At 49.0% G+C, this 22,398-nt stretch overlaps 40 non-coding genes across 40 annotated transcripts; all 40 read right to left on the bottom strand.

Annotated features, from left to right (window-relative positions):
* Positions 1-325: 325 nt before the first annotated feature.
* trnae-uuc (transfer RNA glutamic acid (anticodon UUC)) lies at positions 326-397 on the bottom strand. The gene has a single exon. It is a non-coding gene; the product is annotated as a tRNA-Glu (tRNA).
* A 641-nt stretch (positions 398-1,038) lies between these two features.
* trnae-uuc (transfer RNA glutamic acid (anticodon UUC)) lies at positions 1,039-1,110 on the bottom strand. The gene has a single exon. It is a non-coding gene; the product is annotated as a tRNA-Glu (tRNA).
* A 457-nt stretch (positions 1,111-1,567) lies between these two features.
* Positions 1,568-1,639, bottom strand: trnae-cuc (transfer RNA glutamic acid (anticodon CUC)). Its single transcript has one exon. It is a non-coding gene; the product is annotated as a tRNA-Glu (tRNA).
* Positions 1,640-1,742: 103 nt separating this feature from the next.
* On the bottom strand, positions 1,743-1,814 carry trnae-uuc (transfer RNA glutamic acid (anticodon UUC)). Its single transcript has one exon. It is a non-coding gene; the product is annotated as a tRNA-Glu (tRNA).
* Positions 1,815-2,090: 276 nt separating this feature from the next.
* On the bottom strand, positions 2,091-2,162 carry trnae-cuc (transfer RNA glutamic acid (anticodon CUC)). The gene has a single exon. It is a non-coding gene; the product is annotated as a tRNA-Glu (tRNA).
* Positions 2,163-2,619: 457 nt separating this feature from the next.
* Positions 2,620-2,691, bottom strand: trnae-cuc (transfer RNA glutamic acid (anticodon CUC)). Its single transcript has one exon. It is a non-coding gene; the product is annotated as a tRNA-Glu (tRNA).
* A 267-nt stretch (positions 2,692-2,958) lies between these two features.
* On the bottom strand, positions 2,959-3,030 carry trnae-uuc (transfer RNA glutamic acid (anticodon UUC)). Its single transcript has one exon. It is a non-coding gene; the product is annotated as a tRNA-Glu (tRNA).
* Positions 3,031-3,133: 103 nt separating this feature from the next.
* trnae-uuc (transfer RNA glutamic acid (anticodon UUC)) lies at positions 3,134-3,205 on the bottom strand. The gene has a single exon. It is a non-coding gene; the product is annotated as a tRNA-Glu (tRNA).
* A 274-nt stretch (positions 3,206-3,479) lies between these two features.
* On the bottom strand, positions 3,480-3,551 carry trnae-cuc (transfer RNA glutamic acid (anticodon CUC)). Its single transcript has one exon. It is a non-coding gene; the product is annotated as a tRNA-Glu (tRNA).
* Positions 3,552-3,659: 108 nt separating this feature from the next.
* trnae-uuc (transfer RNA glutamic acid (anticodon UUC)) lies at positions 3,660-3,731 on the bottom strand. Its single transcript has one exon. It is a non-coding gene; the product is annotated as a tRNA-Glu (tRNA).
* Positions 3,732-4,012: 281 nt separating this feature from the next.
* Positions 4,013-4,084, bottom strand: trnae-cuc (transfer RNA glutamic acid (anticodon CUC)). Its single transcript has one exon. It is a non-coding gene; the product is annotated as a tRNA-Glu (tRNA).
* A 106-nt stretch (positions 4,085-4,190) lies between these two features.
* Positions 4,191-4,262, bottom strand: trnae-cuc (transfer RNA glutamic acid (anticodon CUC)). Its single transcript has one exon. It is a non-coding gene; the product is annotated as a tRNA-Glu (tRNA).
* A 106-nt stretch (positions 4,263-4,368) lies between these two features.
* Positions 4,369-4,440, bottom strand: trnae-uuc (transfer RNA glutamic acid (anticodon UUC)). Its single transcript has one exon. It is a non-coding gene; the product is annotated as a tRNA-Glu (tRNA).
* A 103-nt stretch (positions 4,441-4,543) lies between these two features.
* trnae-uuc (transfer RNA glutamic acid (anticodon UUC)) lies at positions 4,544-4,615 on the bottom strand. The gene has a single exon. It is a non-coding gene; the product is annotated as a tRNA-Glu (tRNA).
* Positions 4,616-5,607: 992 nt separating this feature from the next.
* trnae-uuc (transfer RNA glutamic acid (anticodon UUC)) lies at positions 5,608-5,679 on the bottom strand. Its single transcript has one exon. It is a non-coding gene; the product is annotated as a tRNA-Glu (tRNA).
* Positions 5,680-6,136: 457 nt separating this feature from the next.
* trnae-cuc (transfer RNA glutamic acid (anticodon CUC)) lies at positions 6,137-6,208 on the bottom strand. Its single transcript has one exon. It is a non-coding gene; the product is annotated as a tRNA-Glu (tRNA).
* A 267-nt stretch (positions 6,209-6,475) lies between these two features.
* On the bottom strand, positions 6,476-6,547 carry trnae-uuc (transfer RNA glutamic acid (anticodon UUC)). The gene has a single exon. It is a non-coding gene; the product is annotated as a tRNA-Glu (tRNA).
* Positions 6,548-6,996: 449 nt separating this feature from the next.
* trnae-cuc (transfer RNA glutamic acid (anticodon CUC)) lies at positions 6,997-7,068 on the bottom strand. The gene has a single exon. It is a non-coding gene; the product is annotated as a tRNA-Glu (tRNA).
* Positions 7,069-7,176: 108 nt separating this feature from the next.
* On the bottom strand, positions 7,177-7,248 carry trnae-uuc (transfer RNA glutamic acid (anticodon UUC)). Its single transcript has one exon. It is a non-coding gene; the product is annotated as a tRNA-Glu (tRNA).
* Positions 7,249-7,529: 281 nt separating this feature from the next.
* Positions 7,530-7,601, bottom strand: trnae-cuc (transfer RNA glutamic acid (anticodon CUC)). The gene has a single exon. It is a non-coding gene; the product is annotated as a tRNA-Glu (tRNA).
* A 106-nt stretch (positions 7,602-7,707) lies between these two features.
* trnae-cuc (transfer RNA glutamic acid (anticodon CUC)) lies at positions 7,708-7,779 on the bottom strand. The gene has a single exon. It is a non-coding gene; the product is annotated as a tRNA-Glu (tRNA).
* A 106-nt stretch (positions 7,780-7,885) lies between these two features.
* trnae-uuc (transfer RNA glutamic acid (anticodon UUC)) lies at positions 7,886-7,957 on the bottom strand. Its single transcript has one exon. It is a non-coding gene; the product is annotated as a tRNA-Glu (tRNA).
* A 103-nt stretch (positions 7,958-8,060) lies between these two features.
* On the bottom strand, positions 8,061-8,132 carry trnae-uuc (transfer RNA glutamic acid (anticodon UUC)). The gene has a single exon. It is a non-coding gene; the product is annotated as a tRNA-Glu (tRNA).
* Positions 8,133-10,007: 1,875 nt separating this feature from the next.
* Positions 10,008-10,079, bottom strand: trnae-cuc (transfer RNA glutamic acid (anticodon CUC)). The gene has a single exon. It is a non-coding gene; the product is annotated as a tRNA-Glu (tRNA).
* Positions 10,080-10,363: 284 nt separating this feature from the next.
* trnae-cuc (transfer RNA glutamic acid (anticodon CUC)) lies at positions 10,364-10,435 on the bottom strand. The gene has a single exon. It is a non-coding gene; the product is annotated as a tRNA-Glu (tRNA).
* Positions 10,436-10,543: 108 nt separating this feature from the next.
* Positions 10,544-10,615, bottom strand: trnae-uuc (transfer RNA glutamic acid (anticodon UUC)). Its single transcript has one exon. It is a non-coding gene; the product is annotated as a tRNA-Glu (tRNA).
* Positions 10,616-10,718: 103 nt separating this feature from the next.
* On the bottom strand, positions 10,719-10,790 carry trnae-cuc (transfer RNA glutamic acid (anticodon CUC)). The gene has a single exon. It is a non-coding gene; the product is annotated as a tRNA-Glu (tRNA).
* Positions 10,791-10,896: 106 nt separating this feature from the next.
* Positions 10,897-10,968, bottom strand: trnae-cuc (transfer RNA glutamic acid (anticodon CUC)). The gene has a single exon. It is a non-coding gene; the product is annotated as a tRNA-Glu (tRNA).
* A 267-nt stretch (positions 10,969-11,235) lies between these two features.
* Positions 11,236-11,307, bottom strand: trnae-uuc (transfer RNA glutamic acid (anticodon UUC)). Its single transcript has one exon. It is a non-coding gene; the product is annotated as a tRNA-Glu (tRNA).
* Positions 11,308-11,768: 461 nt separating this feature from the next.
* On the bottom strand, positions 11,769-11,840 carry trnae-cuc (transfer RNA glutamic acid (anticodon CUC)). The gene has a single exon. It is a non-coding gene; the product is annotated as a tRNA-Glu (tRNA).
* Positions 11,841-12,123: 283 nt separating this feature from the next.
* trnae-uuc (transfer RNA glutamic acid (anticodon UUC)) lies at positions 12,124-12,195 on the bottom strand. The gene has a single exon. It is a non-coding gene; the product is annotated as a tRNA-Glu (tRNA).
* Positions 12,196-12,298: 103 nt separating this feature from the next.
* trnae-cuc (transfer RNA glutamic acid (anticodon CUC)) lies at positions 12,299-12,370 on the bottom strand. Its single transcript has one exon. It is a non-coding gene; the product is annotated as a tRNA-Glu (tRNA).
* Positions 12,371-12,476: 106 nt separating this feature from the next.
* On the bottom strand, positions 12,477-12,548 carry trnae-cuc (transfer RNA glutamic acid (anticodon CUC)). Its single transcript has one exon. It is a non-coding gene; the product is annotated as a tRNA-Glu (tRNA).
* A 641-nt stretch (positions 12,549-13,189) lies between these two features.
* Positions 13,190-13,261, bottom strand: trnae-cuc (transfer RNA glutamic acid (anticodon CUC)). Its single transcript has one exon. It is a non-coding gene; the product is annotated as a tRNA-Glu (tRNA).
* Positions 13,262-13,369: 108 nt separating this feature from the next.
* On the bottom strand, positions 13,370-13,441 carry trnae-uuc (transfer RNA glutamic acid (anticodon UUC)). The gene has a single exon. It is a non-coding gene; the product is annotated as a tRNA-Glu (tRNA).
* Positions 13,442-13,722: 281 nt separating this feature from the next.
* On the bottom strand, positions 13,723-13,794 carry trnae-cuc (transfer RNA glutamic acid (anticodon CUC)). Its single transcript has one exon. It is a non-coding gene; the product is annotated as a tRNA-Glu (tRNA).
* Positions 13,795-14,255: 461 nt separating this feature from the next.
* On the bottom strand, positions 14,256-14,327 carry trnae-cuc (transfer RNA glutamic acid (anticodon CUC)). The gene has a single exon. It is a non-coding gene; the product is annotated as a tRNA-Glu (tRNA).
* Positions 14,328-14,609: 282 nt separating this feature from the next.
* On the bottom strand, positions 14,610-14,681 carry trnae-uuc (transfer RNA glutamic acid (anticodon UUC)). The gene has a single exon. It is a non-coding gene; the product is annotated as a tRNA-Glu (tRNA).
* A 108-nt stretch (positions 14,682-14,789) lies between these two features.
* trnae-uuc (transfer RNA glutamic acid (anticodon UUC)) lies at positions 14,790-14,861 on the bottom strand. The gene has a single exon. It is a non-coding gene; the product is annotated as a tRNA-Glu (tRNA).
* A 283-nt stretch (positions 14,862-15,144) lies between these two features.
* trnae-uuc (transfer RNA glutamic acid (anticodon UUC)) lies at positions 15,145-15,216 on the bottom strand. The gene has a single exon. It is a non-coding gene; the product is annotated as a tRNA-Glu (tRNA).
* Between the last annotated feature and the right edge of the window lie 7,182 nt (positions 15,217-22,398).

Genomic DNA, 22,398 nt, shown 5'->3' with positions numbered 1-22,398 from the left:
CATGGCAGTGAGAGCGCCAAATCCTATCCACTAGACCATCAGGGACACAACTGCTGGGAGAACTGTTTCTCCCTCAATCTGTTTAGCGGGTCACATCACGCCAAAATCAATGCCTCGTGAACTCAGCTCGTGCCATTCACAAAAGCAAGCATTCCCTGACCGGGAATCGAAGCCAGGCCGTGGCGGTGAGAGCGCCAAATCCTAGCACTAGACCATCAGGGATGCTGTGGTCCTAGAAACTGTTTCTCTGTCAATAATTTATGGGGGTGAGCCATTGGGCAAAAGTCAATGCCTCGTGAACTCATGCCCTTCACAAAAGCAAGTATTCCCTGACCGGGAATCGAACCCGGGCCGTGGCGGTGAAAGCGCCAAATCCTAGCCACTAGACCATCAGGGATGGTGTGGTCCTAGAAACTGTTTCTCTGTCAATAATTTATGGGGGTGAGCCATTGGGCAAAAGTCAATGCTTCATGAACTGAACCACTGCCATTCACAAAATCAGGTGTTCCCTGACCGGGAATCGAACCCGCGCCGCAGCGGTGAAAGTGCCAAAACCTAGCCACTAGACCATCAGGGATGTTGTGGTTCTAGAAACTGTTTCTCTGTCAATCACTTAAGGGGGTGGGCCATTGCGCAAAAGTCAATGCTTCGTGAACTCATGCCCTTCACAAAAGCAAGCAGTCCCTGACCGGGAATCGAACCCAGACCGTGGCGGTGAGAGCACCAAATCCTAGCCACCAGACCATCAGGGGCACAACTGCTGGGAAAATTGTTTCTCCCTCAATCTTTTAAGCGGGTCACATCACGCCAAAATTAATGCCTCGTGAACTCAACTCGTGCCATTCACAAAAGCAAGCATTCCCTGACCTGGAATCGAACCCGGGCCGTGGCGGTGAGAGCGCCAAATCCTAGCCACTAGACCATCAGGGATGCTGTGGTACTAGAAACTGTTTGTCTGTCAATCATTTAAGGGGGTGGGCCATTGGGCAAAAGTCAATGCTTCGTGAACTGAACCAATGCCATTCACCAAATCAGGTGTTCCCTGACCGGGAATCGAACCCGGGCCGCAGCGGTGAAAGCGCCAAATCCTAGTCACTAGACCATCAGGGATGTTGTGGTTCTAGAAACTGTTTCTCTGTCAATCAGTTAAGGGGGTGGGCCATTGGGCAAAAGTCAATGCCTCGTGAACTCATGCCCTTCACAAAAGCAAGCATTCCCTGACCGGGAATCAAACCCGGGCCGTGGCAGTGAGAGCGCCAAATTCTATCCACTAGACCATCAGGGATGTTGTGGTCCGAGAAACTGTTTCTCTGTCAATCAGTTAAGGGGGTGGGCCATTGGGCAAAAGTCAATGCCTCGTGAACCAATGCCCTTCACAAAGGCAAGCATTCCCTGACCGGGAATCCAACCCGGACCGTGGCAGTGAGAGCGCCTAAACCCTAGCCACTAGACCAGCAGGGACACAACTGCTGGGAGAACTGTTTCTCCCTCAATCTGTTAAGCGGGTCACATCACACCAAAATCAATGCCTCGTGAACTCAACTCGTGCCATTCACAAAAACAAGCATTCCCTGACCGGGAATCGAACCCGGGCCGTGGCGGTGAGAGCGCCAAATCCTAGCCACTAGACCATCAGGGATGCTGTGGCACTAGAAACTGTTTCTCTGTCAATCAGTTAAGGGGGTGGGCCATTGGGCAAAAGTCAATGCCTCGTGAACTCATGCCCTTCACAAAAGCAAGTATTCCCTGACCGGGAATCGAACCCGGGCCGCAGCGGTGAAAGCGCCAAATCCTAGGCACTAGACCATCAGGGATGTTGTGGTTCTAGAAACTGTTTCTCTGTCAATCAGTTAAGGGGGTGGGCCATTGCGCAAAAGTCAATGCTTCGTGAACTCATGCCCTTCACAAAAGCAAGCAGTCCCTGACCGGGAATCCAACCCGGGCCGTGGCAGTGAGAGCGCCAAATCCTAGCCACTAGACCATCAGGGACACAACTGCTGGGAAAACTGTTTCTCCCTCAATCTGTTAAGCGGGTCACATCACACCAAAATCAATGCCTCGTGAACCCATGCCCTTCACAAAAGCAAGCATTCCCTGACCGGGAATCAAACCCGGGCCGTGGCGGTGAGAGCGCCAAATCCTAGCCACTAGACCATCAGGGATGCTGTGGTACTAGAAACTGTTTCTCTGTCAATCATTTAAGGGGGTGGGCCATTGGGCAAAAGTCAATGCCTCGTGAACTCATGCCCTTCACAAAAGCAAGCATTCCCTGACCGGGAATCAAACCCGGGCCGTGGCAGTGAGAGCGCCAAATTCTATCCACTAGACCATCAGGGATGTTGTGGTCCGAGAAACTGTTTCTCTGTCAATCAGTTAAGGGGGTGGGCCATTGGGCAAAAGTCAATGCCTCGTGAACCAATGCCCTTCACAAAGGCAAGCATTCCCTGACCGGGAATCCAACCCGGACCGTGGCAGTGAGAGCGCCTAAACCCTAGCCACTAGACCAGCAGGGACACAACTGCTGGGAGAACTGTTTCTCCCTCAATCTGTTAAGCGGGTGACATCACACCAAAATCAATGCCTCGTGAACTCAACTCGTGCCATTCACAAAAACAAGCATTCCCTGACCGGGAATCGAACCCGGGCCGTGGCGGTGAGAGCGCCAAATCCTAGCCACTAGACCATCAGGGATGCTGTGGTACTAGAAACTGTTTGTCTGTCAATCATTTAAGGGGGTGGGCCATTGGGCAAAAGTCAATGCTTCGTGAACTGAACCAATGCCATTCACAAAATCAGGTGTTCCCTGACCGGGAATCGAACCCAGGCCGCACCTGTGAAAGCTCCAAACCCTAGCCACAAGACCATCAGGGACACAACTGCTGGAAAAACTGTTTCTTCCTCAATCTGTTAAGGGGTGGGCCATTGGGCAAATAATCATGCCTTTCACAAAATCAGGATTTCCCTGACCGGGAATCGAACCCGGGCCGCGGCGGTGAAAGCGCCAAATCCTAGCCACTAGACCATCAGGGATGCTGTGGCACTAGAAACTGTTTCTCTGTCAATCATTTAAGGGGGTGAGCCATTGGGCAAAAGTCAATGCTTCGTGAACAACTGCCATTCACAAAATCAGGTGTTCCCTGACCGGGAATCGAACCCGGGCCGCAGCGGTGAAAGCGCCAAATCCTAGCCACTAGACCATCAGGGATGTTGTGCTTCTAGAAACAGTTTCTCTGTCAATCAGTTAAGGGGTGGGCCATGGGCAAAAGTCAATGCCTTGTGAACTCATGCCCTTCACAAAAGCAAGCATTCCCTGACTGGGAATCAAACCCGGGCCGCAGCGGTGAAAGCGCCAAATCCTAGCCACTAGACCATCAGGGATGTTGTGGTGCTAGAAACTGTTTCTCTGTCAATCAGTTAAGGGGTGGGCCATGGGCAAAAGTCAATGCCTTGTGAACTCATGCCCTTCACAAAAGCAAGCATTCCCTGACCGGGAATCGAACCCAGGCCGTGGCGGTGAGAGCGCCAAATCCTAGCCACTAGACCATCAGGGATGCTGTGGTACTAGAAACTGTTTGTCTGTCAATCATTTAAGTGGGTGGGCCATTGGGCAAAAGTCAATGCTTCGTGAACTGAACCAATGCCATTCACAAAATCAGGTGTTCCCTGACCGGGAATCGAACCCGGGCCGCAGCGGTGAAAGCGCCAAATCCTAGCCACTAGACCATCAGGGATGTTGTGGTTCTAGAAACTGTTTCTCTGTCAATCAGTTAAGGGGGTGGGCCATTGGGCAAAAGTCAATGCCTCATGAACTCATGCCCTTCACAAAAGCAAGTATTCCCTGACCGGGAATCGAACCCGGGCCGTGGAGGTGAGAGCGCAAAATCCTATTCACTAGACCATCAGGGACACAACTGCTGGGAGAACTGTTTCTCCCTCAATCTGTTTAGCGGGTCACATCACGCCAAAATCAATGCCTCGTGAACTCAACTCGGGCCATTCACAAAAGCAAGCATTCCCTGACCGGGAATCGAACCCGGGCCGTGGCGGTGAGAGCGCCAAATCCTAGCCACTAGACCATCAGGGACACAACTGCTGGGAGAACTGTTTCTCCCTCAATCTGTTAAGCGGGTCACATCACGCCAAAGTCAATGCTTCGTGAACTGAACCATTGCCATTCACAAAATCAGGTGTTCCCTGACCGGGAATCGAACCCGGGCCGTGGCGGTGAGAGCGCCAAATCCTAGCCACTAGACCATCAGGGACACAACTGCTGGGAGAACTGTTTCTCCCTCAATCTGTTAAGCGGGTCACATCACGCCAAAGTCAATGCTTTGTGAACTGAACCAATGCCATTCACAAAATCAGGTGTTCCCTGACCGGGAATCGAACCCGGGCCGCAGCGGTGAAAGCGCCAAATCCTATCCACTAGACCATCAGGGATGTTGTGGTTCTAGAAACTGTTTCTCTGTCAATCAGTTAAGGGGGTGGGCCATTGGGCAAAAGTCAATGCCTCGTGAACTCATGCCCTTCACAAAAGCAAGTATTCCCTGACCGGGAATCGAACCCGGGCCGTGGCGGTGAAAGCGCCAAATCCTAGCCACTAGACCATCAGGGATGGTGTGGTCCTAGAAACTGTTTCTCTGTCAATCAGTTAAGGGGGTGGGCCATGGGCAAAAGTCAATGCCTCGTGAACCAATGCCCTTCACAAAGGCAAGCATTCCCTGACCGGGAATCCAACCCGGGCCATGGCAGTGAGAGCGCCAAATCCTATCCACTAGACCATCAGGGACACAACTGCTGGGAGAACTGTTTCTCCCTCAATCTGTTTAGCGGGTCACATCACGCCAAAATCAATGCCTCGTGAACTCAGCTCGTGCCATTCACAAAAGCAAGCATTCCCTGACCGGGAATCGAAGCCAGGCCGTGGCGGTGAGAGCGCCAAATCCTAGCACTAGACCATCAGGGATGCTGTGGCACTAGAAACTGTTTCTCTGTCAATAATTTAAGGGGGTGAGCCATTGGGCAAAAGTCAATGCTTCATGAACTGAACCACTGCCATTCACAAAATCAGGTGTTCCCTGACCGGGAATCGAACCCGCGCCGCAGCGGTGAAAGTGCCAAAACCTAGCCACTAGACCATCAGGGATGTTGTGGTTCTAGAAACTGTTTCTCTGTCAATCACTTAAGGGGGTGGGCCATTGCGCAAAAGTCAATGCTTCGTGAACTCATGCCCTTCACAAAAGCAAGCAGTCCCTGACCGGGAATCGAACCCAGACCGTGGCGGTGAGAGCACCAAATCCTAGCCACCAGACCATCAGGGGCACAACTGCTGGGAAAATTGTTTCTCCCTCAATCTTTTAAGCGGGTCACATCACGCCAAAATTAATGCCTCGTGAACTCAACTCGTGCCATTCACAAAAGCAAGCATTCCCTGACCTGGAATCGAACCCGGGCCGTGGCGGTGAGAGCGCCAAATCCTAGCCACTAGACCATCAGGGATGCTGTGGTACTAGAAACTGTTTGTCTGTCAATCATTTAAGGGGGTGGGCCATTGGGCAAAAGTCAATGCTTCGTGAACTGAACCAATGCCATTCACCAAATCAGGTGTTCCCTGACCGGGAATCGAACCCGGGCCGCAGCGGTGAAAGCGCCAAATCCTAGTCACTAGACCATCAGGGATGTTGTGGTTCTAGAAACTGTTTCTCTGTCAATCAGTTAAGGGGGTGGGCCATTGGGCAAAAGTCAATGCCTCGTGAACTCATGCCCTTCACAAAAGCAAGCATTCCCTGACCGGGAATCAAACCCGGGCCGTGGCAGTGAGAGCGCCAAATTCTATCCACTAGACCATCAGGGATGTTGTGGTCCGAGAAACTGTTTCTCTGTCAATCAGTTAAGGGGGTGGGCCATTGGGCAAAAGTCAATGCCTCGTGAACCAATGCCCTTCACAAAGGCAAGCATTCCCTGACCGGGAATCCAACCCGGACCGTGGCAGTGAGAGCGCCTAAACCCTAGCCACTAGACCAGCAGGGACACAACTGCTGGGAGAACTGTTTCTCCCTCAATCTGTTAAGCGGGTGACATCACACCAAAATCAATGCCTCGTGAACTCAACTCGTGCCATTCACAAAAACAAGCATTCCCTGACCGGGAATCGAACCCGGGCCGTGGCGGTGAGAGCGCCAAATCCTAGCCACTAGACCATCAGGGATGCTGTGGTACTAGAAACTGTTTGTCTGTCAATCATTTAAGGGGGTGGGCCATTGGGCAAAAGTCAATGCTTCGTGAACTGAACCAATGCCATTCACAAAATCAGGTGTTCCCTGACCGGGAATCGAACCCAGGCCGCACCTGTGAAAGCTCCAAACCCTAGCCACAAGACCATCAGGGACACAACTGCTGGAAAAACTGTTTCTTCCTCAATCTGTTAAGGGGTGGGCCATTGGGCAAATAATCATGCCTTTCACAAAATCAGGATTTCCCTGACCGGGAATCGAACCCGGGCCGCGGCGGTGAAAGCGCCAAATCCTAGCCACTAGACCATCAGGGATGCTGTGGCACTAGAAACTGTTTCTCTGTCAATCATTTAAGGGGGTGAGCCATTGGGCAAAAGTCAATGCTTCGTGAACAACTGCCATTCACAAAATCAGGTGTTCCCTGACCGGGAATCGAACCCGGGCCGCAGCGGTGAAAGCGCCAAATCCTAGCCACTAGACCATCAGGTATGTTGTGCTTCTAGAAACAGTTTCTCTGTCAATCAGTTAAGGGGTGGGCCATGGGCAAAAGTCAATGCCTTGTGAACTCATGCCCTTCACAAAAGCAAGCATTCCCTGACTGGGAATCAAACCCGGGCCGCAGCGGTGAAAGCGCCAAATCCTAGCCACTAGACCATCAGGGATGTTGTGGTGCTAGAAACTGTTTCTCTGTCAATCAGTTAAGGGGTGGGCCATGGGCAAAAGTCAATGCCTTGTGAACTCATGCCCTTCACAAAAGCAAGCATTCCCTGACCGGGAATCGAACCCAGGCCGTGGCGGTGAGAGCGCCAAATCCTAGCCACTAGACCATCAGGGATGCTGTGGTACTAGAAACTGTTTGTCTGTCAATCATTTAAGTGGGTGGGCCATTGGGCAAAAGTCAATGCTTCGTGAACTGAACCAATGCCATTCACAAAATCAGGTGTTCCCTGACCGGGAATCGAACCCGGGCCGCAGCGGTGAAAGCGCCAAATCCTAGCCACTAGACCATCAGGGATGTTGTGGTTCTAGAAACTGTTTCTCTGTCAATCAGTTAAGGGGGTGGGCCATTGGGCAAAAGTCAATGCCTCGTGAACTCATGCCCTTCACAAAAGCAAGTATTCCCTGACCGGGAATCGAACCCGGGCCGTGGAGGTGAGAGCGCAAAATCCTATTCACTAGACCATCAGGGACACAACTGCTGGGAGAACTGTTTCTCCCTCAATCTGTTTAGCGGGTCACATCACGCCAAAATCAATGCCTCGTGAACTCAACTCGGGCCATTCACAAAAGCAAGCATTCCCTGACCGGGAATCGAACCCGGGCCGTGGCGGTGAGAGCGCCAAATCCTAGCCACTAGACCATCAGGGACACAACTGCTGGGAGAACTGTTTCTCCCTCAATCTGTTAAGCGGGTCACATCACGCCAAAGTCAATGCTTCGTGAACTGAACCATTGCCATTCACAAAATCAGGTGTTCCCTGACCGGGAATCGAACCCGGGCCGTGGCGGTGAGAGCGCCAAATCCTAGCCACTAGACCATCAGGGACACAACTGCTGGGAGAACTGTTTCTCCCTCAATCTGTTAAGCGGGTCACATCACGCCAAAGTCAATGCTTTGTGAACTGAACCAATGCCATTCACAAAATCAGGTGTTCCCTGACCGGGAATCGAACCCGGGCCGCAGCGGTGAAAGCGCCAAATCCTAGCCACTAGACCATCAGGGATGTTGTGGTTCTAGAAACTGTTTCTCTGTCAATCAGTTAAGGGGGTGGGCCATTGGGCAAAAGTCAATGCCTCGTGAACTCATGCCCTTCACAAAAGCAAGTATTCCCTGACCGGGAATCGAACCCAGGCCGTGGCGGTGAAAGCGCCAAATCCTAGCCACTAGACCATCAGGGATGTTGTGGTCCTAGAAACTGTTTCTCTGTCAATCAGTTAAGGGGGTGGGCCATGGGCAAAAGTCAATGCCTCGTGAACCAATGCCCTTCACAAAGGCAAGCATTCCCTGACCGGGAATCCAACCCGGGCCATGGCAGTGAGAGCGCCAAATCCTATCCACTAGACCATCAGGGACACAACTGCTGGGAGAACTGTTTCTCCCTCAATCTGTTTAGCGGGTCACATCACGCCAAAATCAATGCCTCGTGAACTCAGCTCGTGCCATTCACAAAAGCAAGCATTCCCTGACCGGGAATCGAAGCCGGGCCGTGGCGGTGAGAGCGCCAAATCCTAGCCACTAGACCATCAGGGATGCTGTGGCACTAGAAACTGTTTCTCTGTCAATAATTTAAGGGGGTGAGCCATTGGGCAAAAGTCAATGCTTCGTGAACTGAACCACTGCCATTCACAAAATCAGGTGTTCCCTGACCGGGAATCGAACCCGGGCCGCAGCGGTGAAAGTGCCAAAACCTAGCCACTAGACCATCAGGGATGTTGTGGTTCTAGAAACTGTTTCTCTGTCAATCACTTAAGGGGGTGGGCCATTGCGCAAAAGTCAATGCTTCGTGAACTCATGCCCTTCACAAAAGCAAGCAGTCCCTGACCGGGAATCGAACCCAGACCGTGGCGGTGAGAGCACCAAATCCTAGCCACCAGACCATCAGGGGCACAACTGCTGGGAAAATTGTTTCTCCCTCAATCTTTTAAGCGGGTCACATCACGCCAAAATTAATGCCTCGTGAACTCAACTCGTGCCATTCACAAAAGCAAGCATTCCCTGACCTGGAATCGAACCCGGGCCGTGGCGGTGAGAGCGCCAAATCCTAGCCACTAGACCATCAGGGATGCTGTGGTACTAGAAACTGTTTGTCTGTCAATCATTTAAGGGGGTGGGCCATTGGGCAAAAGTCAATGCTTCGTGAACTGAACCAATGCCATTCACCAAATCAGGTGTTCCCTGACCGGGAATCGAACCCGGGCCGCAGCGGTGAAAGCGCCAAATCCTAGTCACTAGACAATCAGGGATGTTGTGGTTCTAGAAACTGTTTCTCTGTCAATCAGTTAAGGGGGTGGGCCATTGGGCAAAAGTCAATGCCTCGTGAACTCATGCCCTTCACAAAAGCAAGCATTCCCTGACCGGGAATCAAACCCGGGCCGTGGCAGTGAGAGCGCCAAATTCTATCCACTAGACCATCAGGGATGTTGTGGTCCGAGAAACTGTTTCTCTGTCAATCAGTTAAGGGGGTGGGCCATTGGGCAAAAGTCAATGCCTCGTGAACCAATGCCCTTCACAAAGGCAAGCATTCCCTGACCGGGAATCCAACCCGGACCGTGGCAGTGAGAGCGCCTAAACCCTAGCCACTAGACCAGCAGGGACACAACTGCTGGGAGAACTGTTTCTCCCTCAATCTGTTAAGCGGGTCACATCACACCAAAATCAATGCCTCGTGAACCCATGCCCTTCACAAAAGCAAGCATTCCCTGACCGGGAATCCAACCCGGGCCGTGGCAGTGAGAGCACCAAATTCTAGGCACTAGACCATCAGGGACACAACTGCTGGGAGAACTGTTTCTCCCTCAATCTGTTAAGCGGGTCACATCACGCCAAAATCAATGCTTCGTGAACTCAACTCGTGCCATTCACAAAAGCAAGCATTCCCTGACCGGGAATCGAACCCAGGCCGTGGCGGTGAGAGCGCCAAATCCTAGGCACTAGACCATCAGGGATGCTGTGGTACTAGAAACTGTTTGTCTGTCAATCATTTAAGGGGGTGGGCCATTGGGCAAAAGTCAATGCTTCGTGAACTGAACCAATGCCATTCACAAAATCAGGTGTTCCCTGACCGGGAATCGAACCCGGGCCGTGGCGGTGAGAGCGCCAAATCCTATACACTAGACCATCAGGGACAAAACTGCTGGGAGAACTGTTTCTCCCTCAATCTGTTTAGCGGGTCACATCATGCCAAAATCAATGCCTCGTGAAATCAACTCGTGCCATTCACAAAAGCAAGCATTCGCTGACCGGGAATCGAACCCGGGCCGTGGCGGTGAGAGCGCCAAATCCTAGCCACTAGACCATCAGGGACACAACTGCTGGGAGAACTGTTTCTCCCTCAATCTGTTAAGCGGGTCACATCACGCCAAAATCAATGCCTCGTGAAATCAACTCGTGCCATTCACAAAAGCAAGCATTCCCTGACCGGGAATCGAACCCAGGCCATGGCGGTGAGAGTGCCAAATCCTAGCCACTAGACCATCAGGGATGCTGTGGTGCTAGAAACTGTTTCTCTGTCAATCATTTAAGGGGGTGGGCCATTGGGCAAAAGTCAATGCTTCGTGAACTGAACCAATGCCATTCACAAAATCAGGTGTTCCCTGACCGGGAATCGAACCCGGGCCGCAGCGGTGAAAGCGCCAAATCCTAGCCACTAGACCATCAGGGATGTTGTGGTTCTAGAAACTGTTTCTCTGTCAATCAGTTAAGGGGGTGGGCCATTGGGCAAAAGTCAATGCCTCGTGAACTCATGCCCTTCACAAAAGCAAGTATTCCCTGACCGGGAATCGAACCCGGGCCGTGGCGGTGAGAGCGCCAAATCCTATCCACTAGACCATCAGGGACACAACTGCTGGGAGAACTGTTTCTCCCTCAATCTGTTTAGCAGGTCACATCACGCCAAAATCAATGCCTCGTGAACTCAACTCGTGCCATTCACAAAAGCAAGCATTCCCTGACCGGGAATCGAACCCGGGCCGTGGCGGTGAGAGCGCCAAATCCTAGCCACTAGACCATCAGGGATGCTGTGGCACTAGAAACTGTTTCTCTGTCAATCATTTAAGGGGGTGAGCCATTGGGCAAAAGTCAATGCTTCGTGAACTGAACCACTGCCATTCACAAAATCAGGTGTTCCCTGACCGGGAATCGAACCCGGGCCGCACCTGTGAAAGCTCCAAACCCTAGCCACAAGACCATCAGGGACACAACTGCTGGGAAAACTGTTTCTTCCTCAATCTGTTAAGGGGTGGGCCATTGGGCAAATAATCATGCCTTTCACAAAATCAGGTGTTCCCTGACCGGGAATCGAACCCGGGCCGTGGCGGTGAAAGCACCAAATCCTAGGCACTAGACCATCAGGGATGCTGTGGCACTAGAAACTGTTTCTCTGTCAATCATTTAAGGGGGTGAGCCATTGGGCAAAAGTCAATGCTTCGTGAACTGAACCACTGCCATTCACAAAATCAGGTGTTCTCTGACCGGGAATCGAACCCGGGCCGCAGCGGTGAAAGCGCCAAAACCTATTCACTAGATCATCAGGGATGTTGTGGTTCTAGAAACTGTTTCTCTGTCAATCAGTTAAGGGGGTGGGCCATTGGGCAAAAGTCAATGCTTCGTGAACTCATGCCCTTCACAAAAGCAAGCATTCCCTTACCGGGAATTGAACCCAGACCATGGCGGTGAGAGCGCCAAATCCTAGCCACCAGACCATCAGGGACACAACTGCTGGGAAAATTGTTTCTCCCTCAATCTTTTAAGCGGGTCACATCACGCCAAAATTAATGCCTCGTGAACTCAACTCGTGCCATTCACAAAAGCAAGCATTCCCTGACCGGGAATCGAACCCGGGCCGTGGCGGTGAGAGCGCCAAATCCTAGCCACTAGACCATCAGGGATGTTGTGGTTCTAGAAACTGTTTCTCTGTCAATCAGTTAAGGGGGTGGGCCATTGGGCAAAAGTCAATGCCTCGTGAACTCATGCCCTTCACAAAAGCAATCATTCCATGACCGGGAATCGAACCCAGGCCGTGGCGGTGAGAGCGCCAAATCCTAGCCACTAGACCATCAGGGATGCTGTGGCACTAGAAACTGTTTCTCTGTCAATCATTTAAGGGGGTGAGCCATTGGGCAAAAGTCAATGCTTCGTGAACTGAACCACTGCCATTCACAAAATCAGGTGTTCTCTGACCGGGAATCGAACCCGGGCCGCAGCGGTGAAAGCGCCAAATCCTAGCCACTAGACCATCAGGGATGTTGTGGTTCTAGAAACTGTTTCTCTGTCAATCAGTTAAGGGGGTGGGCCATTGGGCAAAAGTCAATGCCTCGTGAACTCATGCCCTTCACAAAAGCAAGTATTCCCTGACCGGGAATCGAACCCGGGCCGTGGCGGTGAGAGCGCCAAATCCTATCCACTAGACCATCAGGGACACAACTGCTGGGAGAACTGTTTCTCCCTCAATCTGTTTAGCGGGTCACATCACGCCAAATTCAATGCCTCGTGAACTCAACTCGTGCCATTCACAAAAGCAAGCATTCCCTGACCGGGAATCGAACCCGGGCCGTGGCGGTGAGAGCGCCAAATCCTACCCACTAGACCATCAGGGATGCTGTGGCACTAGAAACTGTTTCTCTGTCAATCATTTAAGGGGGTGAGCTATTGGGCAAAAGTCAATGCTTCGTGAACTGAACCACTGCCATTCACAAAATCAGGTGTTCCCTGACCGGGAATCGAACCCGGGCCGCAGCGGTGAAAGTGCCAAAACCTAGCCACTAGACCATCAGGGATGTTGTTGTTCTAGAAACTGTTTCTCTGTCAATCAGTTAAGGGGGTGGGCCATTGGGCAAAAGTCAATGCTTCGTGAACTGAACCAATGCCATTCACCAAATCAGGTGTTCTCTGACCGGGAATCGAACCCAAGCCACAGCGGTGAAAGCGCCAAATCCTAGGCACGAGACCATCAGGGATGTTGTGGTTCTAGAAACTGTTTCTCTGTCAATCAGTTAAGGGGGTGGGCCATTGGGCAAAAGTCAATGCCTCGTGAACTCATGCCCTTCACAAAAGCAACCATTCCCTGACCGGGAATCAAACCCGGGCCGTGGCAGTGAGAGCACCAAATTCTATCCACTAGACCATCAGGGACACAACTGCTGGGAGAACTGTTTCTCCCTCAATCTGTTAAGCGGGTCACATCACGCCAAAATCAATGCTTCGTGAACTCAACTCGTGCCATTCACAAAAGCAAGCATTCCCTGACCGGGAATCGAACCCAGGCCGTGGCGGTGAGAGCGCCAAATCCTAGCCACTAGACCATCAGGGATGCTGTGGTACTAGAAACTGTTTGTCTGTCAATCATTTAAGGGGGTGGGCCATTGGGCAAAAGTCAATGCTTCGTGAACTGAACCAATGCAATTCACAAAATCAGGTGTTCCCTGACCGGGAATCGAACCCGGGCCGCAGCGGTGAAAGCACCAAATCCTAGCCACTAGACCATCAGGGATGTTGTGGTTCTAGAAACTGTTTCTCTGTCAATCAGTTAAGGGGGTGGGCCATTGGGCAAAAGTCAATGCCTCGTGAACTCATGCCCTTCACAAAAGCAAGTATTCCCTGACCGGGAATCGAACCAGGGCCCTGGTGGTGAGAGCGCCAAATCCTATCCACTAGACCATCAGGGACACAACTGCTGGGAGAACTGTTTCTCCCTCAATCTGTTAAGCGGGTCACATCACGCCAAAATCAATGCCTCGTGAACTCAACTCGTGCCATTCACAAATGCAAGCATTCCCTGACCGGGAATCGAACCCGGGCCGTGGCGGTGAGAGCGCCAAATCCTAGCCACTAGACCATCAGGGATGCTGTGGCACTAGAAACTGTTTCTCTGTCAATCATTTAAGGGGGTGAGCCATTGGGCAAAAGTCAATGCTTCGTGAACTGAACCACTGCCATTCACAAAATCAGGTGTTCTTTGACCGGGAATCGAACCCGGGCCGCAGCGGTGAAAGCGCCAAAACCTATTCACTAGATCATCAGGGATGTTGTGGTTCTAGAAACTGTTTCTCTGTCAATCAGTTAAGGGGGTGGGCCATTGGGCAAAAGTCAATGCTTCGTGAACTCATGCCCTTCACAAAAGCAAGCATTCCCTTACCGGGAATTGAACCCAGACCGTGGCGGTGAGAGCGCCAAATCCTAGCCACCAGACCATCAGGGACACAACTGCTGGGAAAATTGTTTCTCCCTCAATCTTTTAAGCGGGTCACATCACGCCAAAATTAATGCCTCGTGAACTCAACTCGTGCCATTCACAAAAGCAAGCATTCCCTGACCGGGAATCGAACCCGGGCCGTGGCGGTGAGAGCGCCAAATCCTAGCCACTAGACCATCAGGGATGTTGTGGTTCTAGAAACTGTTTCTCTGTCAATCAGTTAAGGGGGTGGGCCATTGGGCAAAAGTCAATGCCTCGTGAACTCATGCCCTTCACAAAAGCAATCAATCCATGACCGGGAATCGAACCCAGGCCGTGGGGGTGAGAGCGCCAAATCCTAGCCACTAGACCATCAGGGATGCTGTGGTGCTAGAAACGGTTTCTCTGTCAATCATTTAAGGGGGTGGGCCATTGGGCAAAAGTCAATGCTTCGTGAACTGAACGAATGCCATTCTAAAATCAGGTGTTCCCTGACCGGGAATTGAACCCGGGCCACAGCGGTGAAAGCGCCAAATCCTAGCCACTAGACCATCAGGGATGTTGTGGTTCTAGAAACTGTTTCTCTGTCAATCAGTTAAGGGGGTGGGCCATTTGGCAAAAGTCGATGCTTCGTGAACTGAACCAATGCCATTCACAAAATCAGGTGATCCCTGACCGGGAATCGAACCCAGGCCGCAGCGGTGAAAGCGCCAAATCCTAGCCACTAGACCATCAGGGATGTTGTGGTTCTAGAAACTGTTTCTCTGTCAATCAGTTAAGGGGGTGGGCCATTGGGCAAAAGTCAATGCCTCGTGAACTCATGCCCTTCACAAAAGCAATCATTCCATGACCGAGAATCGAACCCAGGCCGTGGCGGTGAGAGCGCCAAATCCTAGCCACTAGACCATCAGGGATGCTGTGGTGCTAGAAACTGTTTCTCTGTCAATCATTTAAGGGGGTGGGCCATTGGGCAAAAGTCAATGCTTCGTGAACTGAACGAATGCCATTCACAAAATCAGGTGTTCCCTGACCGGGAATTGAACCCGGGCCACAGCGGTGAAAGCGCCAAATCCTAGCCACTAGACCATCAGGGATGTTGTGGTTCTAGAAACTGTTTCTCTGTCAATCAGTTAAGGGGGTGGGCCATTTGGCAAAAGTCGATGCTTCGTGAACTGAACCAATGCCATTCACAAAATCAGGTGATCCCTGACCGGGAATCAAACCCGGGCCGTGGCGGTTAAAGCGCCAAATCCTAGCCACTAGATCAGGGGTCCCCAAACTACGGCCCGCTGGCCGGATACGGCCCGTCAGCACATTTGGCCCGGCCCTCTAACCCTCCTGTTGTCCTCAGGTCAAAATGACCAGTCACTGTGTTAAAAACGCCCCCAAAACCCCCTAACTGCAAACAGCGGTGTCTACAAGCCTACTGGAACCTACAAAAGGATTATAAGGAAGGAACACAAGAACTTTAAGAGACTGCTCATATGTGTCAGAGTGATTCTGCTCTGACAACTGAGCTGAACTTTTGTCTGTTAAGATTGTGCATGGCACAACAGAAAGTTAATGTTCCATGGATATTTTTTCTATGAACAACCCAGAGAGAGTTATTTAGTTATTATTTATTTCCTGTTTTTTCTGTGAAGAACTCAGAGAGGGTTATTTAGTTATTATTTATTTCATTAATAGTGTTATTATTTGTTTCCTGACTTTTTTTCTGTAAAGAACCTGGAAAGGGTTATTTGGTTCTGTGTGGCTTTCTGGAAAACAATAAATTTTTTAAGCTCCCCTACGATCGTCACACTTTTTCTGTTACAAACTGACACCGGCCCCCCATCAGAGAAGGGAAAAGTTATGTGGCCCTCACAGGAAAAAGTTTGGGGACCCCTGCACTAGATCATCAGGGACACAACTGCTGGGAAAACTGTTTCTCCCTCAATCTGTTAAGTGGGTCACATCACGCCGAAATCAATGCCTCGTGAACTCAACTCGTGCCATTCACAAAATCAGGTTTTCCCCTGACCGGGAATCAAACCCGGGCCGTGGCGGTGAGAGCGCCAAATCCTCGACACTAGATCATCAGGGACTGAGCTGTTGTTGAAACTGTCTCTTCGTCAATCTGTTTAGGGGGTGGGACGGAGCACCAAAATCAATGCCTCGTGAACTTAACTCGTGCCATTCACATATACATGTCTTCCCTGACCGGGAATCGAACCCTGGCGGCGGTGAGGACACCGAATCCGAGCTATTAGACCATAAGGGACAGTGTGCTTTTTGAAACTGTCTCTCCGTCAATGAGTGAAGGGGGTGGACCAATGGGCAAAAGTCAACGCCTCGTAGACTCATGCCATTCACAAAATCAGTTTCCCCTGACCGGGAATTGAACATGGGCCGTGGCAGTGAGAGCCCCAAATCCTAACTACTCGACCATCAGGGACTGAGCTGATGTAGAAACTGTCTCTTCGTCAATCTGTTAAGGAGGAGGGACGGAGCAAAATTCCTCGTGAACTCGTGCCATTCACGAAAACAGGTCTTGCCTGATGTGGAATCAAACCCGGGCTACAGGTGTGAGAGCACCAATTCCTGGCCACTAGACCATCAGGATTTGGCCAGTTCAAAAACTGTCTCTCCGTCAACCTTTTCAGCGGGTGGGCTGTCGTGCCAAATTCAATGCATCGTGAACTCAGACCTTTCACAAAAGCAGGTGTTCCCACGGGCCGCATAAATTTTTTTCTCAGCGCCTCAATCAAGGTGTAACTGTCCCCTTGCCCAAAATCAGTGACACTCTTCTTCAAATGCTCTTTTTCACTGATTTCTTTACATGCACAAACTATTTTCTTTTGTCTGTGTGTTGTTTTTACTCTCCATATTCGTAGTGTTAAATAGGTCTCATTTCTTCTGAACTGGCTGACAGTCTGGTATATCGGCTATCACACATGCATAGTTGAACCAGGCTGGATTAAGACGATCCTTTTTGGGTCAACAGATCTGAAAGCCTCAGATGTTCTTGCCATGAACTCATCCTTAAGCTTATTGAAGTAAAACATCTGGGCTCCCTTTACTTTCCCTTCACACTGATGGCTCTTCAGGAATTTGCCACGCAGATTTGGACACACGCATAATGGAGCCGTCTAGTGACGGCATCTGAGCGGCTGGCACTTATACGGTAGGCAAAAGGACCATCATCCTGTTTATCATTACTTGCGTTCATGCGGCCCAGCTGCCGGCCCTGTCTTTTGGCACTGTGCAGGGTACACACATAAAGACAATCATGACAAATTTGGGCATTTTTCCTCCTTTCCAATCAAAGTCAGCAAAGGACCGATTTTTGGATGAATATATGAAAGACGGAATTAGAGAGACGTAAAGTCAATCCCTATCGAGATCTTGACTGATTGAGGCTTGGGGGATTTCAATGCAGAATGTGAAGGACCAGGGAGCATTAAAGAGGAACTTGGGGAAAATGCTCTACGTAATAGTCTAACTATGGTAGTTTGATTGATAATATATTTGTGGAAAATCAATTCAGCAGAATAATCTATCCACTGCCATCCATTTCAGGAGGCTGCCATTTTGGCCTTATATCGCCCTCTGCTGTCAACTAAAATTCACGTCAAACTGCCCTCTGGCATGAATTGCACTCATCAAAGTTCAGCTGTTTTATGTGTTTGGTCTCGTGACGTGATAACAACTTTGTCCTGATATTGTTTTAATTTTGACCAACATTTTCATGATCTTTGATGACTGCAAAAGGTGTCTAATGGTATCCTTGTTTTACATTATATTCCTGATGGCAATTGCATTTCAGTGCACTGTGGACAAAACGGGATGGAGAGCAGTCACAGTGCGAATGAAAAACCCCACTCGGCTGTCGTAAAACGGGGTGAATGTTTTTTCCACGGGTTCACACGTTTCTCATGGCAAGCTGTATTGCCAATAGTTTCACCTTTTTCTTTCCCCTCGTGGGTAGAGTCTCTCGGTTCAGATGTTAAAAATAAGTACATGTGATTTATTGGATGATAAAGGCCAGATTGCTGGAGCGTAAAACCCAGCGACTTATGTGAGAAAGGGGCTGACAAAGACAAAGAGAGCAGACAGGCCCAGCGGGGGGCACGCTGTTCTCCACATTAGGCTGTCAATGAATCTCATTAACACGGCTCCTCTAATCAGCATGTGAGAATATTCCACGGAAGGCCATCCGCTCTGCTCTCGCCTCCTTCCGCTCTTTTTGATTTCTCTCTTGCAGAAATGAGCACTACGTTCTCATCACCGAAAGGGGCTGATTTGTTCCACTCCCGCTCGTTCTGTTTTTGCCATTAGCCTGCACGGTCACACGTGAAACACAGCCGGACGCCATGTTAAAGATGCCCACTCTGCCCTCATTACGGGAACAGACTCATTGAGGTGTTTTAAAAATGATCCAGCTTCTGAGGTCTGTGGAAGGAAAAGTCTTCTCTTGCTTTTATGTCACTACCCTGAAGCACCGATGGCAAAGATGAGTCTCCCAAATCAAAAAAAAATATTGATTCCCCTTTCAGTCCAGTCCAAGCAGCAATGGGAGTCCTTGCGAAAGATGTCGAAGCTCCTGATCAGTGGATTTTTTTTAAACCATTTGGAAATAAAAAGACAGTATAATATGTTGTATATTTTGATTGTTTGATATGTGTAGCCCAGTAGCGTTTCTCATACAAAATGCCATAAACGCATCAAAATGAAGGAAAAATTGTTGACATATTGTCGAAAGAGGAAATTAATTAGACCCCGATTGGGAATCTACATTGAGATGTTACATAATGAATGCTTTGATGCTTTTGGCTCTGAGGCTGCAGAGCCACTTGCAGCAACAGATGACTGCTCTGAAGGCAATTTGTCTGTCATATTAATTGTTTTAAATGGTTTATTTCAAAATGCACAGCTTTGGTAGGTGAGGGAGAAAAGAGCTGAAAAGAGAAAATATAAATGATGTATCAGCAACTAGTCAACTGCAATCACTTTAACGATCCCATAGTCAGGAATCAGGAAGTGTGCATTGTCAAAATATGCTGCAGCTTTTTCCTCTGCAGGAACAAAGACATGTCAATGCTTCACCAGTCACCAACGTCTTTTGATAAGGTCCCCTCAGGAAGCAGTTCATTAAACAGGAAGGCCCGGTCCCATCCATGTGTCGATGTTCCTCCTTTTTTTTATGTGTTTCCTGAACGAGAGCAGCTGCTATCTAACTGAAACAAACAGTGGTGATTTTCCGCAGACGTGAAGACAGTCAGATTTGATTGTCCTCAGAGAGAGTGCTGCGGCACGGGATGAAAGTGACTGAAGAGTCGGGCTCGGCACCACACATGCTCATTCTTTAATCATGATCAAGTGCTGCCAACACTGGAAAATGCAAATTCCAAAGGCTGCTCAGCATCAGATGAGAGCGGCTCAGCGCCTCCCGTCTCTCAACCATCTGACAGATTAAATAACGGCAGCTACTTGTAAAGCTCCAAACTAAACAGCCGCAAAAGTACCCCAGACGTTGTGTCCTTCTGCTTCAAACATAAGATCCCGAGACTGATTTACCATCCCTCCACAAAGCCTCCCTCGTGGCTCCAGACAGACTTCCTCAAGTTCCCGCAAGCTCTCTGGTACGTTCCTGGCACTAAACGCGCAAAGATAAATAAATGACTCGCAGGCTTGATGGAGGGCAGAAGAATTGAGCGAAGGTAAAGAAGACATCCACTGAAGAGAATGAAGACATTCTGGGAAGGCCAAAATTCATGTTAACGCATCAGCCACGGGTGCTTAACCGTCGCCCGACTGGCGAGAACAACCTCATCTACCCGAGCCATGATGTGATTGCGCCTCTTGCTAATTTGAAGTGGCTCCTGCATTTGTAGTGCAAACGCAACGCCCCCCCCGCCCACCCCTTAGCGAGAGCTGGAGCACTCAAATCAGCCCAGCTCCCAGTGGGTCAGGGAACGCTAGATCCTATTAGATACAGTCACCAGAGGAGGAGGAGGAGGAGGAAGAGGGGGCATTCACTCACCTCTAACTGCTCTGGCCAACATTGGCGCACACTCAGCAATATTTTTCCAAACTACAGTGGGTGAGATAGATGGAGCCTCATGAGACAAATGTGGCACCAAGGCTTTTCTGAATCGGGGGTGACAAGCGCATTACCATAGGTTAATGAGGAGCTTGGTGCTGCCGGGAGCTGCACAACCAACTCCATCCATCACGCAGACCGCAACACTGACACCGCTTGCACAATCTCATATCATCCAATACAAGAAGTCTGTGGAAAAAAATACGACGCTCAATTTCCAACGATATGAAGCGGCAAGGCACTGTGTTCGACCCTGGAAGTCAATTTAACTCATGTAACACTTTTCATAGAGAGGATTGCTTCACATAGTTATAAAATGTCATAGATGTATAAAATACAGAAACAAACATTTTACAGCAAATACAAGCAAAGTGCCAAATCAAATGAATTAAAAATAGAAAATGATCCATTCAATTGTTCTGCCTGTCGCTAAACATTGCTGGTTTAACTGTACACTGAAAAACTTTTTTGATGATTTCAGTCAATTTAATACTGATTTTGTGTAACTACTTGACAACAACAACAAACAAAAAAAGAAAGAAAATTCAAAACAATATTTTTTTCCGGTGTAGATCAATGAACAAAGAAGAAATATTTGTAGTAAATAATTCAGGAGTGGGGGGGATCAATTCAGTAAAATTTCTCATACACTCGTACAGAGTCACTGCTTTCTTCTACAGATACTGTACAGCAAATACTCGGTGATCATTACATTCAATGGGAAATGCTCACCTTGGAGCAAGAGATTACTGAGCGATTGGAAGGATTTACTGTATTTAGGCAGCATAATACACAACCCTCAGGTGCAAAACATTGGACCACATTAACCACAGTATCTTAGCTCCCTGAACAAAATACTCCAAAAGCACACTCTCAAGTCTTCTAATCATATTGAACAGGAGCCTGCAGCGGAACAAGCTTCTGATCTACTTTGTGCCCGCCCCCCAGCTTTAAAAATCACATTTGTGGAATATACTCTTTGTGATGTGGCTGTAACGAAAGAAATGTCAGAATCTGATGGCAGTTTATGTCACTCACACCAGCAAACATGGCATAGTTCTGTGAAGCACTTCATAAAATAAGCTTTAAATGCAACTTTAATTAATCTATTGAGCTCCAATGAAAGAGTGTGGCAATCCAAAGCTAGCCATATATCTTTCTAGATCGTGTATGCTGCATCCTTCATTAACTGCACAAGTAAATACTAACAAGACATATATTGTAATTCTATTTTGGAGCCCGTAATGCTGTTGATGGTAAGTCATCATTGCATTAAATACCTATTGGAGGAGATGGTGAATGTTACATGGGAACAAAAAGCCCACCAGGAAGACAGCTTGTCTCCTTCATGCATTTATTCATAGGGCACAATCAATAATGAGATTGGCCTTATCTTTTAGCAGTCTCCTCTCTTTCCTAATTGGTCCCTTCAGGTTTGTTAAGCATGGCGACAGAAGAAAAGAACCTAGATGGAGCTTTGTGCCAAAGGATACGAGTCAAAATGAGAACATTGGATGTTTCAAAAATATATTGAGTGTCGTTCAGTGGTGTAAATGTATGTCTAGAAACTAGCCAATGAGAACTACAATGGGGTAAAGTCAATTTTTTGGAGAGTGCCAAAACGCAATAAAACTATGCATGGCATTTCAGAGAGACGGGGGCATTTTGCGTATTGGAGCGGCCATTATTATTATTAGAGCAAGAAATGTAGTTAAAATCTCAACTTTATACCTGTACACTACGATATAGTAGTTCACAATTAATACGCATCTAAAAACATGACCAATACATAAAAACTTTAAATAAAAATCATACTCACCATAAATGTTGATTATTTACAGACACAAGCCATCCTCTTGTGCTAGCTGTGTTGGGCAATCAGAGCTAGCTAGTTGTTGCTGCTCTGGGAATGACAAATAAATACTTTTACAAGTTGAGAGAAATATACCAGTATAGCGCTGGTTGAACTTCACATTACAATGTCCGTTTTAGTTTCTTTGATAGTTCACCGTGAAAATGAATATTCAATAATGTCTGACACTTTCGTCTGATTCACAGTCACCTGCGTGTAATTACGAATCACGTTGTTTTGAGAAACTCCAACAAAGCAAGGACAGAAAACGGTCGACTGCACTCTCAGTGTTCAATCTATCATTTAATAGTTAAAAAAAACAACAGCGATTTCAACGGTGTG

This window comes from Hippocampus guttulatus, chromosome 4 (genome assembly GCF_054856545.1).
Source record: "Hippocampus guttulatus isolate MCC_2025c chromosome 4, RoL_Hgut_1.0, whole genome shotgun sequence".
Lineage (NCBI taxonomy): Eukaryota > Metazoa > Chordata > Actinopteri > Syngnathiformes > Syngnathidae > Hippocampus > Hippocampus guttulatus.
The sequence above is the reverse complement of the archived record's forward strand: the minus strand, read 5'-3'. Positions and strand labels throughout refer to the sequence as shown.